This window comes from Balaenoptera acutorostrata, chromosome 1, assembly GCF_949987535.1.
Source record: "Balaenoptera acutorostrata chromosome 1, mBalAcu1.1, whole genome shotgun sequence".
In the NCBI taxonomy this organism is placed as follows: Eukaryota; Metazoa; Chordata; class Mammalia; order Artiodactyla; family Balaenopteridae; genus Balaenoptera; species Balaenoptera acutorostrata.
This window is the reverse complement of record NC_080064.1, coordinates 80,584,095-80,605,579: the sequence shown is the minus strand read 5'-3', so window position 1 is coordinate 80,605,579 and position 21,485 is coordinate 80,584,095.

The window sequence follows — 21,485 nt, the reverse complement described above, 5'->3', positions numbered from 1 at the left end:
AAATGACACATAACCCAGTGGGATGCACCAAATTTGCTTAAACATGAGCACATCCTCTTCTCGTAACAAAGGCTGAATATGACCCTAATTTCGTATTCTGTAAACTATGTTGTGGAAATTATTAAAACAAGTCTTCTGGATAGGCCTATAAACATTTACTGATTTTGTTTCCTTTGTCAAAGCCGCAATTTCAAAAAATATTATAAATTTCAGCTTAAATTGAGAAGCCAATTAGATGTGCTTTTAAAATTCATTCTCTATGTGGCAAAATATCAAGTAAAAAAAGAACCAAACTGTTTGTGACTAGGTAATCTGATCCTCCAAATACAAGAGTTTGAGCAGAAAGTTCCAAAAGTTAAAGAGTTTCTCTTCTCTGTCGTAAGCTCCTGGGAAGTGTGCCAAATGAGCACCGCTCAAGAAAACCTACTCTAAGATCTGGACTTTTTAGTTTATATCTTCAACCATAATTTCAGGCATGTTCCAGAATAAAGGCAACCACATTGTTTCTTCAGCCCCTGAGATAGTTTACTGGACTTCTTTTATTTTATATTACTTTGGAAATATTTTACGTTTCAGGAGGAACAGTATGATTTGCCTACAGAAAGTACTTTTCCTTTAAGTACATCTTTGGCATTCCTCAGACTGCTAAATATTTTGTTGACTGTTGGAGGGAAGGAGACTATAATGTAGTCTCTTCTACTATTTAAAAAGCATCCCAAAGCTACAGATCTCTAGTTAATACTCAGGACTTTTTGATGGTCTGCAGTGCCCTGTCTGATAAAGATAAATGCTAGAGCAAGAGAATTACAGGGAAATTGGAACTAAAACTAAAATAACTGAAACTAAAAGTAACCATTTTTCTTCACAAAGTTATATAAAACTATGAGAAAACCTTTTTTTAAGAACTGAGCTTCAATTAATAGAAGTAAAAGGAAATAGAAACAACATTCTTTAAACACAGCAAATTCAAAGAAGAAGGAAAAGCATCTCCTTATAAATGAGAAGCAAAAAGTTCAAAATGATATGAGAAAGAAGAAATATTAATGCCAAGTTTATGTAAACTGTTAATTAGAAACTACAGTGGAAGTCGAGCATGTGACTAATAAGAAATAATATAAAATCCTGGGGAAAGCCTACTTAAGCTAGACTTCTTCAGGGCTACAGCATTGATAGTATGTTTCATGTTTCACAAATTGACTTGAATTATTGTTTAGCCACTATCCTGAAGGGCAGGGAGGTGAATGAAGACTACAGAAGAGCATCATAATGCTGACATTTCAAATATCTAGTCACTTGGACTTCCTACCCTGTAAACACTGAAATTAGGGGGAAAAAAAACCAAAACCTTAATTCATAAGCTCATTTAAAAGAGCAGTAGGCTGGGTAATAGCAGTTTTAACATTTTTAAAGAATAAAACCTATTCAAACAGTCTAATACTAGGCCCTAAGCTTCTGTCTTGAATGTAAACCACACCTGAATATTAAGGGCCATTATATGGAAGATGGTGACCAGCTGTTCTCTTTCTCCCCTGAGTTCCAAACAATAAGAAATGGACATCAGCTTCAATGTGAAGGAATTGGGGAAAGAATGAGAAAGAATATTATTTATTGAAGTGGGTTACTGAGGGAATCTTATTCTGTGGAAGTCTTTAAAAAGTTATTACTATCACCCAGAACATTTATTGTCTGTGACATAGGTAGCCCTGAAGTAAGAGATGTGATGAATTACACAAGAATTAGAAAGTCTCTGAGCTGGGGAATAATCAGCACAAACGCCAAATAATGTAAGATAGAAGCATGAGAATACATAGCCACAAAAATGAGAGATAGAGACATATATAGTTCAACATAAGGACAGCATTTAGCTAATTAAACTCTCTGGAAACATTCTAACTGCTTTTGGATAGCAAAGGAGTTCATGTTTTTAGCTTTGTCAGTTAACACAATTTTGAATTGAGTCAAATTCTCATTGGCGTCTATGATCTGTATACAGTTTCTGGAACAGCCTTCTTCTGGAGGAAGTTTTCAAACAAACATTTGGCATCAATGGAATATTTTTCATCAAACTGTCAGTGTTTTTCGTAGTACAGCCTTTGACTTCTAGAAGATTCAGGCTGCCTTAGAGACTCTGAGAATCCTAGGGCATTAGACCAACACCAGGTGAATTACACTGAGGTCTTGGATCCTGGGGAAATAGAATCCTGAGAACTAGGATGACCTGACTGAGATTTTTTTTTTTTTAATAAAAGGATCATTCAATTTTATTAAACAACTTATCTAACAGTTTCTTGGGCCTCCCTCCCCTATTCACATTGTCCTGGTTTACTCCAAATACACGTGTGGGAAATCTATGTGTATTATATTCATATAGATTTCAGAAACCTATACATCTTATTAAAAAACATGTGAATTTAAGATGAGTACCATTGTTAACGAAGTTTACTTTCTGAGCATAAGAGAAAACAACATCTCCCTAATAAGAGACAAGGAAAAAACGTAACAGATATGAAGTTGTGTGTATTTGGTTTCAACCAAGATGCATTCAACAGAGTTAGTATACCTTATAGTTGAAATAAGTTTTACAATGGGGATTTTAACAGAAGCTCATAGAAACACTGTGAGAAAACTGGCTGATGATAAATGGAATCAATTGATATAAAAATAGTACGTATGCTCATAAAATCTGGCCCTGACTGAGATTGAACTGTTTCTGCTGATATAGATACAGGAAGATATTTGTGGCATTTTAGATTAGAATTTTTAGACTCCATTCAGACAGCTCATTAAAAACCATATACCCTCTTGTACCTGTAGAATCACAGATTCAACATAAGCAAGAATAACGTGTTTAGGCAGTTTTAGTCCTATGCAGTGGTGTGCTAGTGAATGTTTACCATCTGGTGTTCCACTCAAGGAGTGTGTGTGTTGCCAGGGGCGGCAGGAGTACACAGGTGTCTGATTTGTAGCATTTGCCAGTTTCTCTGGTGTAAATGCCCCCACATGGCCAATTGCCAGCTGCCAAATTGATACCACTGTAGGCAGAGTTGGGAAGAGATGTACACAATTGCTCCATCACCCCCGTGGTCCTATGTCAGGTGCACGTAGAGTGCCAAAGTTCACAGCATCAGTCTGTGTCATTTAATAACAGCCACCATTGTCATTATCAAGCAGAACTTCTCCCTTCCACCTTGTGACAAATGCTCTAAAAGCAGACCTAACACATGGCTTCTCCTCCATCTGAGAGCTGTGACTTAAATCCTAAAGACTTTATTATTTAACAGAAGATTTCCCCTGTGATACTGCTCTTTGTAGTAATATTACCCAGTTCCTTATATGTTCTGGTTGCTATAAGCAGAAAATGAAATGTTTACAGGTCAACAGAACTGATTCTTAGAGCAATAAGCACAACCTTCAGAATAGAAAAATAGTTTGGAGGCATGTTTTGTTTTGGATTTTAGTATTTTTGTTATTAAAAAGACTGATAACACACAAGAAACACTGCTTACCATTCAGTAAAAGCCTGGCAGGAAACGAACATTTCACAACAGTTCCAGAATGTCTCCATTTGCTTATTTTTTGAAACAGTAGAACTACATTACGTGTTAACATATCAGTTCATGGCCCACCTCCTGTCTTTATGCCCAGACCTGTGCATATCTTTGTAACTCCAGGATACATGTATCTCACATCTGCAGTCTCTCTGTAAAAGACTTTCTGTAAAACAAAAGGGCGTTAACTTCCCCAATGCCAAAATGCCCAAATGGCTTGGGTTCCTGCCCATAAAACATATCTTGGGTGAGGACTGAAAAATCTAGTTGCTTTCACATTTACTTATGAATTCCTGTTCTCTGTATATAAAAGAGGAAACCATTTGGCAACCTGCCGGAAGCATCCCCTGAATCTTAGGGGGGAAAGCAGATGGATTCTTAGGACATAGTCATTCCAATCATGATATGGTTAATATTCATTCTAAATTAGTGATAATGTTCATAATAACACATTGCCATTTACAGGGAACTTTTCACATGTATGTATTTCCCACTACATAATACTGAATAACATTGGTAATATAAAATGTCATTGTCCAGTTTCAGAGCCTCTGCCAGTAATTAATATGTATTTATTCAATAAGTAGGTGATTGGTGCTTTCTGTAGTGAGGCATTATGGAGTCTGTCAAGATGAATTAAGATTAATCCATTATTATTTGACTCAAGATGGACAGGAGTTAGAAATGCTCACACATATTTAGACTCTATGAAATTCTTAGTTCCTCTCATTTTATCACTGGGAGAGAACTTAAGCTCAAATAAGTCATTACCATGGTCCTAATAAAATTTTTTCTTGTTAGGTTTGTTTGGTTGATTGGTTGTTTTTCCTTTTTGGCTGGTTGTTTTAGTGTATATAATAACTCAATCCCAGTTGATGAACACATCTCTAAGTCAGTAAATTTTATATACCACATGTCTAAGGTCATACTCAAGATTTATTTCTTCACTGAATTTTTCCCTGACAGTAACAGTTAATGACAATGTGACCCAATCATCTTAATTGCTGTGAGTTAGCACAGCTATTCTGCATTGCTGTTGGCTAATGAATTAGATTCATTGGCTGGTTCTGACGTAGCTGACATCACATGTCACTGACAAGGTGACAGTGTAGAAGAGGACAGGAAGGAGGAGGAAAGCAAACTTCAGTCAACACACTAAGACACCCTAATGCCACATCCCAGTCTGTGCCCAAGGGAAATGGGCCAAATGAAAAAACATACGGAGCGCCTCCTGGTCATTTGCCATAACATTATATTTTTTTCTCCTCTGATATTAAAAAAAAAAATCAGTGGTAGAAAGTAAGTCATGAATGATGTTATTCTGAAGCTTCACAGTAAAGCTTTCTGTAAATCTTTTAGTCAGACCTCCAGACCTCTGTGGTACTGGAAAATAGCTAAGGTACCTTTGACATCTAGAGTTGTAAGCTCCACATATGGATGAAAAGTTATTGTGGAAATCTTATTGCTTCTTAATCTTATTGGGGCCAATGATGGAGCTCCCTGATTCAAATCACAGTGTCACCAACGAACTTTGAATTTGATACACAATGAAGCAGTGGCTCTCCTTGGTGGCAAGGGATATACTGACAGCTTAGGTGTTCCTCTGGGATATCTGCCTCCTCCAGATCTTTAGAGGATGTTGTTAGAAAGTGAAAAGCTCTTTAAAGGAATCAGATATACACAGAAATCTGCTCAGTGTCACGGTCTCACAGCCCAAAAATTCCTCACTGGAGTTTTTCCAAGAGAAACCCTTTCGCCCAAATTCTGGAGTGAGTGGTCAGGCCTGGGTCTCTGCCAGGATGTGTAGATGTAGATACACGACTTTCAAACACTAGGAGAGCCAAATCGGAAGCCACTGTTCTGTATTTCTCTCTCATGTGTTATACATGGAAGCCAGAGCAAGTGGCGTGGTTTGTGTGTAAAACCACCAGATGGCACTGTGTGGGGAATGAAAGAGCATTTATATCCTCTGGAAAATGGATGCTAGTTTAAGTCGTCCTAGTTTTTTAAAGGACTTTCTTAAACATCTAAGCTCAGTGATCAAGAAGGAAAAGGAAAAACAACTGCTTACTTCCAGTGGTGGGTATAGCCTTTTTAAGCTTGTAGTGCTGTGATTTGGTGACATTTCTGAAACTACCAGAAACCCATTTATTTATAAACTGTACTTCCAGGAGAGATTGAAATAATTGTTAAATTACATGGGGTGAGGAAGGTGAAGAGGCAGGGAGATCCTAATAAAAATTAAATATTAAATTAGGGTGGACCCGGGGAAAAGCATCAGAAGGTAAGTAGAAATACATAAGTAAATTGAGTGTTTCAACCAAATACTAACCTAACCCATTTACCTAAGGAGAGAACATCACTTCTTATTCACAGTGTAATTGGGTGGAGCCATACAAAATTGCTGATATTCGGCATCTTTGACCTACAAAATGATCATGGCATGTGGTTCAACTTAATAAAAGGAAACACTATTGGAAACAGGGTAAATTTGTAAAATATGTAAAAGCACACTAAATTATCTCATGGCTTACTAATAAATAGTAGGGCGCTAGAAAAACAACCCAAAATAAAATTTTTAAAAACACTGTAGTCAATTCCTTAACTTCAAATATTTTTAATCCAAAGTACTCTCCATATGCCCAGAGATGATTTGAGAAACCTGCAAGTTTGCAAGGATTTTTTTTTTTTTTTGAGAGAAAGCAAGTCTAGTTAAGCAGGTATTTTCTGTTAGCCCCAAAGAACTATAACACCAAGCAGTGTTTTTCATTTTTAAGAATGTAGAGGAAGCTAGCTATAGAAAAGATCCAAGAATGGTCACATGCTGGTGAGTGTTAGTCCTTCTACACTGATGGTGCAGAAACTCCTCAGCTGTGGAGTCTTCCACCCACAATGTAACCTTAACCTTTGATGCCATCCACAGGTCCTCTGCCACTTGACAGCAGGAGAGTCCGTGGGTGTCTGCAAGCAACCTAATGTTGGGCTTGGCTGTGCCAGCCTTGCGCTGGCCCATCCCTGGGCACAGTGGGGTGTGGACTCTGAGTAGTGTCCTGTCATTTCTCACCCATGGTTTCTGGGTCATTTAGACCAGCTTTCTGTGTTTGCTAACAGATCGTAAAAGGCCATAGAAAATAATGAAGAGTATCCTTTTGGTTGTAAACACAAGAGGAAAGTACACTTAGCATTTGAAAGGAATACTGAATAAAAATACACAATTTTCTCTATTAAATTTAAGAATAATCTGATGATGAAGGGAGAGGCAGGATGGTATCTTGATGGCATTTTTATGTGGTAAAAAGCAAAAAAAAAAAAAAAAAAACCCAAATTTTCCAAAAGTATGAGAAAGTAGTACTATGAAAACACACCAATTCCTTAGAGTAGTTTTGTTAAAGATATGTATTTTTAAGGTACTTGACAGTTTACAATGCCCTTTCATACATAACCATTCTCATAGTGCTCCTACGACATGGAGTCATTTTCCTAATTTTATAGAGTAAGAAGTAGAGGCATATTCCTAGAGGTTTAATAACTTCTCCAATGTCATAATTAATATGCCAAACAGGCAAGTTTCAAATCCAGGTTTTGCTAAAGTTTAGTACGTGAGGAAAGGAAAAGATCTGTGTTTTGGTATCAAACACACCCGGGTACTGTTACCTTCAATCTGCAAAATGGTAATTAATGATAACCCCTCCTTTAGAAAGTCATTGTGAAGATTAAAGATAATGTTTGGTTGGCCAAAAAGTTCGTTCGGGTTTTTCCAATGTTATAAAAAACCCGAACGAACTTTTTGGCCAACCCAATATATATAGGAAAGTGCATAGATCATTGTAGGTACTCCAAAAATGGCAACTACTTTTCTTGGTGTTCCACTAATATGAGTACAAAATTCTGCCAACTCTCTCTCCTTGGTAAAGCTTCAAAACTAATAAAAAGTGAATGAAGGAAATCTAACTTAACATCACAAACCTGTTAATAACAGAATCAAACTATTTTGAAACCATAGTATTTTGGACACAGAAAAAAAAAGATTGTGTAATGCTGCAGTGTCCAATGTAATAGCCACCAGCCACATATGACAACTGAAGTTTAAATTAATTAAAATTAAATAAAGTTTAAGAGTCTGTTCTTCAGTCACACTAACAAACCCGAATATAGAGTGTAAACCCTTCATTTCCAGGTAAAGAAACTGAGGCCTTCTTAATATGTTCAGTTCCATATTCCTGTCTAGTCTTACCCCCAACCACCACCAATTTACTTTCTATACTTGCTACAGTGTCTTCATTAATGGCAGGAGCCATTAAATATCCATAAGCTATCTATCACTAACTTGTCTGGAAGTTGATAATCGGTGTCAGCTGGAATCATTGGTAAGACTGTTGGCCAAATACTTGCACAAGGCCTCTCCATATAGTCTGGGATTCCTTACCATATGGCTAGATTCCAAGAGCAAGCATCCCAGAAGAGAGAACCAAGTAGAAACTGTATCATCTTTTCTAACCTAGCCTCAGAAGTTGAAGCCATACATCAGCATTCTGTCTTATTCTATTCATTAGAAGTGAGTCACTAAAGATGGTCCATATTCAAGGGGAGAAAAGAAGTGTCAAAGAATTTGCAAACATGTTTAAAGCCACCACAGTGTATCACAAATTATTTACATTCCTACCACTTGTAAAACACCTTCATCATTCCCCAGACTCCCCCAAAGACTTTCATCTTGTTACGATGTCAGGATCAGGTTCAGGGTTAGGATTTCATGACCTAAGTCAGATCCAGAGGCAGATGAGGCTCCTTGGATGTTCCCTTAGTACAGCTCCTTAAGTACTGTTCTTAATCTGACGACCTGTGAACTGAAAAGTGATCTTTCCCACTTCCGTCAACATACAATGATGGGGCAGGATAACTGCTATAGACCCTCCCATTCAAAAAGTGAAAACAGGAGACACAGAAGTCATTGCCCCATAGCCTTTGTGAAATCCAGCAGGGCACATGTTGCTGTTTCCTTGATGAGAGCTTTAGTCCTACTACCTGGGAATGATTCTCCTCAGTTCTTGGCTTTTCCCTCTGGACTTTTTTTTTTTTTTTTTTTTTTTTGGTATTTTCTTGAATTTAAGAATAATCCTTCCTTGCACCTAAGAAATGGTTGGTGATGCAGCCAAGTAGATTTCCTAGCCTGCTTCCTGCTCCTAATAGTTCAGGGGTCCACAGATTTTCTTTTGAATTGTAATGTCTCTGTGTTGTTCATTTCAAGCTGACTGTTTCTGTTGGTACAATTTCCTTAAAAGTCTTGTGGGCTTACTTTGAATCTTATTGAGAGTCAATCCATTATGCAAAAGCAGCACTCACACATCTTGCCATGATAAGCCATTCTCTACCTTGGGCTTCTTAAAAGTCTCCCATGGAACAATTACTATAAGATCCGTAAAAGACCTATTGTTTAATGGAGAGGGTCTGTGAGGCACACTCCTACTATCCTTTGAAGGACTTTTGTCTGTTTGAAGCATCATCTTAAACCTTTCTTTGTTTTTATCAAAAGTCTTTTAGTCATATGCTGAGCTGCATTTTTACACTATGTTTTCCTGACAGCACACTGGATTTAAACTCTGCACAGAAGCCATTTCTTAATTTTAGCAATATTTGCCATCTGGAAAATCTGGAAATGATAAGCAGATTTATTTTTTAACAACAAGCCCTTGTTACTTTATAGTTAGAATCATTCTCTAGCTTTTTCCTTTCCTCTTGCATTTTACTAGAAGCAGCCAAAAGAACCCAAGCAGCAACTTGAACACTTTACCTTGAAATCTTCTTAGATAGGACATCCAGTTTATTATGTATATTTCCTAGTTTCCGTGTTACTGAGAGTAAACTTTTAGCACTACATAACAAGCGTCCCCTTTTCTCTAGTTTCCAATAACATTTTTTCACTTTCTTTCAATTCCTCACTACAGCATCCTTGAGGGCCATCAGGTTTCCACTAGGAGTATCTTTGAAGCCATTTTGTTTTTTATTAACACTCCCACCCAAAGCCACTATCTGTAATTTAGGTTTTGGGTTACAGCAGCATTCCTCTTTTAGGTACCTGAATGGATTCCAAATATCTATTGTTGTAGTAACCACTACAAAACTTAATGGTTTAAAAACAAGATACAACTCAGTGACAATAACAAATAGCCTGATTAAAAATGGGCAAAGAATATGAATAGATGTTTCTCTAAAGAAGACATACAAATGGCCAAAAGGTACATGAAAAGGTGCTTAACATCCTTAATCATCAGGAAAATGCAAATGAAAACCACAGTGAGATATCTATCACTCACACCTGATAGAATGGCTATTATCAAAAAGACAAGAGTGTTGGTAAGGATGTAAAGAGAAGGGAACCCTTGTACACTGTTGATTAGAATGTAAATTGGTACAGCCATTATGGAAAACAGTATGAGTTTCCTTTAAAAATTAACAATAGAACTACCATATGATTCAGCAATCCATCTTCTGGGCAATATATCAAAAGGAAATAAAATCAGTGTCATAAAGAGATATTTGCACTTCCATGTTTAGCCAAGATATGCAAACAACGTGTTTGTTGATGGGTGAATGGATAAAGAAATTGTGATATATAAATGTTATTGTGATACAGAAATGTTGCCATTTGCAACAACATGGATGAAACGAGAACATTATACTAAGTGAAATAAGTCAGACACAGAAAGAAAAATACCACATGATCTCACTTATATGTGGAACCTGAAAGTTTAATTCATGGAAGCAGAGAGTAGAACAATGGTAGAGGTGGGGAAAATGGAGAGACGTTGGCCAAAGTTTACAAGGTTGCAGCGATGTAGGATGAATAAGTCTGGAGAGCTAAATGTACCATATGATGACTATAGTTATTACTGTATTGAATACTATAAAGTTGCTACAAAAGTAGATTTCAGGTGCTCTGACCACAAAAAAAAAAAGTATATGAAGAGATGGATATGTTAATTAGCTTGACTGTAGTAATCATTTCACTATGTATATGTATTTCAAAACACCAAGTTGTACACCTTAAACATATCATTTTTATTAAATAAATAATAAAACAATAACATTGTTTTTAGCCTTGAAATGTCGATTTGAGCAGGGCTTAGTGGGGGAACACTCACCCCTTCTCCAGTTAGTGTTAGCTGGGGCTCCTCAATGGTGAATCTCCTGAAGGCTTAGTTCACTCACATGTCTGGTGGTTAATACTGGCTGTCAGCTTGAACTTTAGCTAGGCTGTTGCCTTGAACACAATTGTGTAGCCTCTCCATATATTCTGGGCATTCTTCCAAAATGGTGGCTGTCACCATTTATCACTCATTCCAAAAATATGTGTCTCAAGAAAGAGCCTGGTGAAAAGTGCATCACCATATCTCCCCATTCCTCAGCTCGGCAGTAGCCTTGAAAATAGCAGCCCACAGTCTTCAGGGAGCAGAACAGACTACATTCACAAAGAATTGTCATTTGAACTGTCTGGTGGCTTTGTGGAAGAACAAATAGAAGCTTCTCCCTATACAACTTGACTCAGAACTCGTCCAGTGCTAGATCTGCTACACAGGTGATGTTTGTTGTAATATTTACAGGCAAAATCTTTTAGTTGCTTCAGACAGTGGTGATAACAGTTGGGATGAACAATATATTAATGAAAAAGCTTGGGAGAAAAGGCTGGGGAATGCCATGTCCACAGGGTTTTTGAAAGCTCTTAACATATTTCTGGAAATCCAGAAGGCCGCACACGCATGAGGCAGTGTACATGCTCAGGAAGACCCAAGAAGGCCCTAGGCTATCACCTCTGGCTGACCTGGAGATTGCACAAGCAGACAGTGAAGGCTAAGGGAGAGTTGTAAACTGCTTGAATGCCGAAGGTATGCCTCAACACACACAAAGTCCCTCAGCAAAGACCAGTATTTTGTGGTTCCATGCATTTAAGGAAATGAGTACAATTATTAGCTGATCACTGAGCCAACCAAGTAGAAACTGCAGTGGCATCACACAACAAAGAATACAGCTTTCCAGGATTAGTTCAGAAAAGTCACTAAGTAAATAACAACAGACGCTAAGGAAAGAGAGAGAATGTGATTTCCAGACTTGCCACATTATAGTATTCAACATATCCAGTGTTCAAAAGACAAATTATGAGGCATGCTAGGAGATAAAGAAGTATGACTCCTGCTCAGGAAAAAAGTAATCAATAGAAAGTGGCCAGAAGAAGCCTAGATATTGAACTTTCTAGACAAAAACTTCAAATCAGCTTTTAAAAATATGTTCAGGGGCTTCCCTAATGGCACAGTGGTTAAGAATCCACCTGCCAATGCAGGGGACACAGATTCGAGCCCTGGTCCGGGAAGATCCCACATGCTGCAGAGCAACTAAGCCCATGTGCCACAACTACTGAGCCCACGTGCCACAACTACTGAGCCCACGTACCACAACTACTGAAGCCTGTGCACCTAGAGCCCATGCTCCGCAACAAGAGAAACCACCGCAATGAGAAGCCCAAGCACCAAAGAGTAGCCCCTGCTCACTGCAACTAGAGAAAGCCTGTATGCAGCAACGAAGACCCAATGCAGCCAAAAATAAATAAATAAATAAAATTTTAAATTAAAAAATAAAATATGTTCAAAGGAAACTATATTTAAAGAACTAAAGAAAAATATGAGAACAATGTCTCACAAAGACTATCAATAGATAGAAATTATAAAAAGTAAACAAATTAAATTCTTCAGTTGAAAAGTGCAATAACTGATAATGAAAATTTTACTTGAATGGCTCAACAACATTCTAGCTAGAAGAATCAGATTCAACAGAAATCAATAATAGGAAAAAGAAATCAATAGTAGGAAGAAACCTGGGAAATTTACAAATATGTGAAAATTAACATACTTCTAAATAACCAATGTGTCAAAGACAAAATCATAAGGGAAATTATAAAATACTTTGAGTATACAGAAATGAAACCACAAAATACAAAACTCATGGACTGCAACAAAAGCATAAGTACTAAGAGGTAAAATACATGCCTACATTAAAAAAAGAAGAAAGAGCTCAATAACCTAACCTTCTGTCTTAAGAAACTAGAAAAAGAAGAGAAAACTAAACCCAAAGCAGGCCTAAGGAAGGAAAAATAATGACGATTAGAGGAAGAATTAATGAAATAGATAATAGAAATACAATAGATAAAATCAACATAACTAAAAGTTGGTTCTTCAAAGAAAACCAACAAAATTGACAAAACTCTAGATAGGTCAAGAAAAAAAGAGAAGACTCAAATTACTAAAGACAAAAATGAAAAAGAAAGCATTCCTACTTACCTTACAGAAATAAAAAGGATTATAGGGGAACACTATGGACAATTACATGCCAACAAATTAGATAACTAGCAACCAAAACTGATTCTGGAGGAAATAGAAACCCTGAATAGACCTATAACAAGTAAAGAGATAGAGGAGTCTGTAATCAAAGAACTTCCACCAAAGAAAAGCTCAGGACTAGATGGCTTCTCTGGTGAATTCTTCCAAATGTCTACAGAAGAATTAGCATCAATCTTCAAACTCTTCCAAAAAATAGAAACGGAGGGAACACTTCATAACTCATTCTGTGAGGCAAGTATTACCCTGAGAGCAAGGCCAAAGACATGATAAGAAGAGAAAACTGTAGACCAAATCTCTTATATAGATGCAAAAATCCTCAACAAAATACTTTCTAGCCTCATCCAGCAGCATATAAAAGGATTATACACCATGACCACGTGGCATTTATCCCAGAAATGGAAAGTTGATTCAAAATATGAAAATCGATGTATTGCACAATATTAATAGAATAAAGGGGTGGGGAACACATGATCATCTTAATGGATGCAGAAAAAGCATTTGGCAAAATTCAACATCCTTCCACACAATGTAAATAGGTGTAAATTGTGACAATTGAGCATATAGTGCAGAGAGGAAGAGAGGCAAAAGTGTAGAGTTTTTGTATGCAAGTGAAGTTATCAGCTTAAAATAGACTATCATAAATAGATTTTATGTAAGCCCCATGGTAACCATAAAGAAAATACCTATAGAAGTTACACAAAAGAAAAAGGAATCAAAGCCTATGAACACACACACACAAAATGAAACACAGAGGAAGACAGCAGGAGAGAAAAAGAAGAATAAAAGAATTATAAGACAAACAAAACAACAAAATGTCAAAAATAAGTCCTTCCCTATCAATAATTACTTTAAATGTAAATGGGTTAAACTCCCCAATCAAATGAAATAGAGTCGTTGAATGGATTAAAAAAAAAAGTAGATCCAACTGTATGTTGTTTACAAGAAACTTACTTTCAATTCAAGGACACAGATAAGCTGAAAGTGAAGAGATAGAAAAAGATATTTCACGCAAATAGTAACCAAAAGAAAGCATAAGTGATGGTACTTAAATCAGACAAAATAGACTTTAAGTCAAAATCTGTCTCTAGAGACAAAGAATGTCATTATATAATGATAAAAGGGTCAATTCAACAAGAACATATAACAATTGTAAATATATACACACAACATCAGAGCACCCAAATATATAAAGATAATATTAACAGATCTGAAAGGAGAAATTGACAGCAATACAATAATTGTAGGAGACTTCAAAACCCTACTTTCAATAATGGATAGAACAGTCAGAAAATCAATAAAGAAACAGAGGAATTGAACGATACTGTAGGAAAAAAATGGACGTAACAGATGTATACAGAATTTTTCACCCAATGGCAGAAAAATATACATTCTTCTCAAGAACATATGGAACATTCTCCTAGAGAGATTACCAAAAAAAGGTCACAAAATGTTTTAACAAACTTAAGATCAAAATTATACCAAGTATCATTTCCAACCACAATGGAATAAAACTAGAAATTAATAACAGTAAGAAAACAGGAAAATTCAGAAGTACATAGAAACTAAACAACACGTTCTTGAACAACCTATGGTCAAATGCAATCAAAAGGGAATTTTTTAAATATCCAAGACAAACATGAAAACACAACATACCAAAACTTATGGAGTGCAGAGAAGCAGTACTAAGAGGGACGTTTATAGCAATAAACCCATACATTAACAAAGAAGAAAGATCTCAAACAACCCAGGTTTTTGCCTCCAGGAACTTGAAAAAGAACAAACTAAGCCCAAAGTTAGCAGAAGAAAAAAAAAAAGTATTATAGCAGAAATAGAGAATAGAACAACAATAGAAAGGAATCAATGAAACTAAGAGTTACCTTTTTGAAAAAATAAAACTGACAAACCCTTAGCTAGACTAAGAAAAAAGAGAAGACTCAAATAAAGTCAGAAATTTGAGACATTATAGTGGATGTCTCAAAAATCAAGAGACTACTATGAACAATTATATGCCAATAAATTGGATAACTGAGGGGAAATGGATAAGTTCCTAGAAACATAAAACTATCAAGACCAAATCTAGACTGAACAGACCAATAACAAATATGAAGATTGAATCAGTAATCAAGCAAAGAAAACTCCAGGACACATGGTTTCATAGGTGAATTCTACCAGACATTCAAAGAAGAATTAATACTAATCCTTCTTAAACTCTTCCAAAACATAGAAGAAGAGGAAACACCTCCAAACTCATTTTATGAAGCCAGATTCACCATGATACCAAAGCCAGACAAAAACACCATGAGAAAAGAAAATTATAGGCCAATATCCCTGATGAATATAGATGCAAAAATCCTCAACGAAATACTAGCAAACTGAATTCAACATCACATTAAAAGGATTATATACCATGATCAAATAGGATTTATCCCTGGGATATAAGGATATTTCCACTTACAAATATCAATAAATGTGATAAAACACATTAACAGTATAAAAAATAAAAACCACACCATCGGGCTTCCCTGGTGGCGCAGTGGTTGAGAATCTGCCTGCCAATGCAGGGGACACGGGTTCGAGCCCTGGTCTGGGAAGATCCCACATGCCACAGAGCAACTAGGCCCGTGAGCCACAACTACTGAGCCTGCGCGTCTGGAGCCTGTGCTCCACAACAAGAGAGGCCGCGATAGTGAGAGGCCCGCGCACCGCGATGAAGAGTGGCCCCCGCTCGCCACAACTAGAGAAAGCCCTCTCACAGAAACGAAGACCCAACACAGCCAAAATAAATAAATAAATTTATAAAAAAAATAAAACACCACACCATCATCTCAATAGATGCAGAAGAAGCAAGAAGAACAAAGCCAGAGGTATCACACTCCTTGATTTCAAAATATATTGCAAAACTACAGTAATCAAAACATTATGGTATTGGCATAAAAACAGACATATAAACCAAAAGAAGAGAACAGAGAGCCCAGAAATACGTGCACACATTTATGGTCAATTAATCTTCAACAAAGGGGCCAAGTATACACAATGGGGAAATGATAATCTCTTCAATAAGTGGTGTGGGGAAAACTGAACATCCACATGCAAAAGAATGAAATTGAACATCTCACACCAAATACAAACATCAACTCAAAATGGGTTAAATACTTAAATGTAAGGCCTGAAACTATAAAATCATTAGAAGAAAGCACAGGCAAAAATGCTTCTTGACATTGATTTTGGCTACAAAACACCAAAAGCACTGGCAACAAAAGCGAAAACAGACAAGTAAGATTGCATCAAATTAAAAAGCTTCTTCAGAGCAAAGGAAACACAGAGTGAAAAAGCAACCTATGGAATGGGAGAAAATATTTGCAAACCATATATCTGACAAGGGCTTAATATCCAAAATATATAAGGAAATTATACATCTCAATAGCAAAACAACAAACAACAATATTTTTTAAATGGGCAAAGGACCCAAATAGATATTTCTCAAAAGAAGACACACAAACATACAAATGGCCCAAAGGTACATGAGAAGGTGCTCATCATCACTAATCACCAGGAAATGCATACCTAGTAGAATGGCTATTACCAGAAGACAAGAGATAACAAATGTTAGCAAGGCTGTGGGGAAAAGGGAACCCTTGTATACTGTTGGCGTGAATGTAAATTGGTACAGCCATTATGGAAAATAGTTCTATTTTTAATTTTTAAAAATTAAAAGTAGAACTACCTTATGATCCAGCAATCACTTCTCTGGGTTTATATCCAGTGAAAATAAAACCACTATCACAAAAGAGATACCTGCACTCCCATGTTCATCGCAGCATTATTCACCCAAGATATGGAAACATAGGTGTCTCTCAGATGAATGGATAAAGAAAATGTCACACACACACACACAAACACACACACAGGAATATTATTCAGCCTTTAAAAAAGGAGGAAATCTTTCAATTTGCAACAACATGGATGAACCTGGAGGGTATTACACTAAGTGAAATAAGCCAGACAGGGAAAGAAATACAGCATGATGTCACTCATATGTGAAATCTAAATACTCTTATCAGATAAAATAGACTTTAAAATAAAGAATGTTACAAGAGACAAGGAAGGACACTACATAATGATAAAGGGATCAATCCAAGAAGATATAACAATTATAAATATATATGCACCCAACATAGGAGCACCTCAATACATAAGGCAAATGCTAACAGCTATAAAGGAGGAAATCAACAGTAACACATTAATAGTGGGGGACTTTAACACCTCACTTACACCAACGGACAGATCATCCAGACAGAAAATTAATAAGGAAACACAGCTTTAAATGACACAATACACCAGATAGGTTTAATTGATATTTATAGGACATTCCATCCAAAAACAGCAGATTACACGTTCTTCTCAAGTGCACATGGAACATTCTCCAGGATAGATCACATCTTGGGTCACAAATCAAGCCTTGGTAAATTTAAGAAAATTGAAATCATATCAAGCATCTTTTCTGACCACAACGCTATGAGATTAGAAATCAATTACAGGGAAAAAAACATAAAAAACACAAACACATGGAGGCTAAAGAATACGTTACTAAAAAAAAAAAAAAGAATACGTTACTAAATAACCAAGAGATCACTGAAGAAATCAAAGAGGAAATCAAAAAATACCTAGAGAAAAATGACAATGAAAACACAACGACCCAAAACCTATGGGATGCAGCAAAAGCAGTTCTAAGAGGGAAGTTTATAGCAATACAATCCTACCTCAAGAAACAAGAAAAATCTCAAATAAACAATCTAACCTTACACCTAAAGGAACTAGAGAAAGATGAACAAACAAAACCCAAAGTTAGTAGAAGGAAAGAAATCATAAAGATCAGAGCAGAAATAAATGAAAAAGAAACAAAGAAAACAATAGTAAAGATCAATAAAACTAAAACCTGGTTTTTGAGAAGATAAACAAGATTCATAAACCTTTAGCCAGACTCATCAAGAAAAAGAGGGAGAGGGCTCAAATCAATGAAATTAGAAATGAAAAAGGAGAAGTTACAATGGACACCACAGGAATACAAAGCATCCTAAGAGACTACTACAAGCAACTCTATACCAATAAAATGGACAACCTGGAAGAAATGGACAAATTCTTAGAAAGTTATAACCTTCCAAGACCAAACCAGGAAGAAATAGAAAATATGAACAGACCAATCACAAATAATGAAATTGAAACTGGGATTAAAAAACAAACAAAAGTCCAGGACCAGATAGATGGCTTCACAGGTGAACTCTCTCAAATATTTAGAGAAGAGCTAACACCAAGCCTTCTCAAATCTTCCAAAAAATTGCAGAGGAAGGGACACTCCCAAACTCATTGTACGAGGCCACCATCACCCTGATACCAAAACCAGACAAAGATACTACAAAAAAAGAAAATTACAGACCAATATCACTGATGAATAGAGATGCAAAAATCCTCAACAAAGTGCTAAGCAAACAGAATCCAACAACACATTAAAAGGACCATACAACACGATCAAGTGGGATTTATCCCAGGGATGCAAGGATTCTTCAATATACACAAATCAATCTATGTGATACACCATATTAACAAATTGAAGAATAAAAACCATATGATTATCTCTAAAGATGCAGAAAAAGCTTTTAACAAAATTCAACACCCATCTATGATTAAAAACTCTCCAGAAAGTGGGCATAGAGGGAAACTACCTCAACATAATAAAGGCCATATATGACAAATTCACAGCAAACATCATTCTCAATGGTGAAAAACTGAAAGCATTTCCTCTAAGATCAGGAACAAGACAAGGACGTCCACTCTCACCACTATTATTCAACATATAGTTTTGGAAGTCCTAGCCATGGCAATCAGAGAAGAAAAAGAAATAAAAGGAATACAAATTGGAAAAGAAGAAGTAAAACTGTCACTGTTTGCAGATGACATGATACTATACATAGAGAATCCTAAAGATGCCACCAGAAAACTACTAGAGCTAATCAATGAATTTGGTAAAGTTGCAGGATACAAAATTAGCACACGGAAGTCTCTTGCATTCCTATACACTAACGACAAAAGATTAGAAAGAGAAATTAAGGAAACAATCCCATTCACCACTGCAACAAAAAGAATAAAATACCTAGGAATAAACCTACTTAAGGAGGTAAAAATCTGTACTCAGAAAACTATAGGACAATGATGAAAGAAATCAAAGATGACATAAACAGATGGGGAGATATACCATGTTCTTGGATTGGAAGAATCAATATTGTGAAAATGACTATACTACCCAAAGCAATCTACAGATTCAGTGCAATCTCTATCAAATTACCAATGACATTTTTTTACAGAACTAGAACAAAAAAAATCTTAAAATTTGTATGGAGACACAAAAGACCCCAAATAGCCAAAGCAATCTTGAGGGAAAAAACGGAGCTGGAGGACTCAGACTCACTGACTTCAGACTACACTACAAAGCTACAGTAATCAAGACAATATGGTCTTGGCACAAAAACAGAAATATAGATCAATGGAACAAGATAGAAAGCCCAGAGATAAACCCACGCACCTATGGTCAACTAATCTATGACAAAGGAGGCAAGGATATACAGTGGAGAAAAGACAGTCTCTTCAATAAGTGGTGCTGGGAAAACTGGACAGCTACATGTAAAAGAATGAAATTAGAACACTCCCTAACACCATACACAAAAATAAACTCAAAATGGATTAAAGATCTAAATGTAAGACTGGACACTATAAAACTCTTAGAGGAAAACATAGGAAGAACACTCTTTGACATAAATCACAGCAAGATCTTTTTTCACCCACCTCCTAGGGTAATGGAAATAAAAACAAAAATAAACAAATGGGACCTAATGAAACTTCAAAGCTTTTGCACAGCAAAGAAAACTATAAACAAGACGAAAAGGTAACCCTCAGAATGGGAGAAAATATTTGCAAACGAATCAATGGACAAAGGATTAATCTCCAAAATATATAAACAGCTCCTGCAGCTCAATATTAAAAAAACAAACAACCCAATCAAAAAATAGGCAGAAGACCTAAATAGACATTTCTCCAAAGAAGACATACAGATGGCCAAGAGGCACATGAAAAGTTGCTCAACATCACTAACTATTAGAGAAATGCAAATCAAAACTACAATGAGGTATCACCTCACACCAGTTAGAACGGGCATCATTAGAAAATCTACAAACAACAAATGCTGGAGAGGGTGTGGAGAAAAGGGAACCCTCTTGCACTGTTGGTGGGAATGTAAATTGAAACAGCCACTATGGAGAACAGTATGCAGTTTCCTTAAAAAACTAAAAATAGAATTACTATATGACCCAGCAATCCCACTACTGGGCATATACCCAGAGAAAATCATAATTCAAAAAGACACAGGCATCCCAATGTTCATTGCAGCACTATTTACAATAGCCAGATCATGGAAGCAACCTAAATGCCCATCAACAGATGAATGGATAAAGAAGATGTGGTACATATATATACAATGGAATATTACTCAGCCATAAAAAGGAACGAAATTGGGTCATTTGTAGAGACGTGGATGGACCTAGAGACTGTCATACAGAGTGAAGTAAGTCAGAAAGAGAAAAACAGATATCATATATTAACACATATATGTGGAATCTAGAAAAATGGTACAGATGAACCAGTTTGCAGGGCAGAAATAGAGACACAGATGTAGAGAACAAACGTATGGACACCAAGGGGCGAAAGCAGGGTCAGGCTGGTGGTGGTGTGATGAATTGGGAGATTGGGATTGACATGTATACACTGATGTGTATCAAATGGATGACTAATAAGAACCTGCTGTATAAAAAATAAATTAAATTCAAAAAAATAAAGGGTACAGCTCAGGAACAGCCAGATGGAAGAGGTGCATAGGGAAAGGTATGGGGGGAGGGGTGCAGAACATCCATGACCTATCTGGACACACTTCCCTCCCAGCACCTCCATGTGTTCACCAACCCAGTGAACTACATAAAGCTCTCCAAACCACTACTCCCTCCACCTCACACACACTCTCACCCCCATACTTTGGAATTTTTATGGAGTTTTCATTACATAGGTATGATTGATTAAATCATTGATCATTGGTGATTAATTGAATCTCCAATCCTTTTTCCTTCCCTGAGGGGGTTGGAGAGGTGCAGGAGATAGGGGAAAGTTCCAACCCTCTAATTAAATGGTTGGATCCCCTGGCAATCAGTCCCCATCTGTGGTGAGCTAAGGACTTTCCAAAATCACCTTATTAACATAAACTCACCGCAACAAGAGAAGCCACTACAATGAGAAGACTGCGCACTGCTGCAACAAAGAGTAGCCCCTGCTTGCTGCAGCTAGAGAAAGCCCGCATGCAGCAACAAAGACCCAACACAGCCAAAAATAAAATTTTTTTTTTAAATTGTGTTTTCTTTCTTCCTGATCAGCTTAGCTAGAAGTTTACCAATTTTATTAATCTTTTCAAAGAGCCAAATGTTGGCTTTGTTAATTTTTTATTTTTCTATGT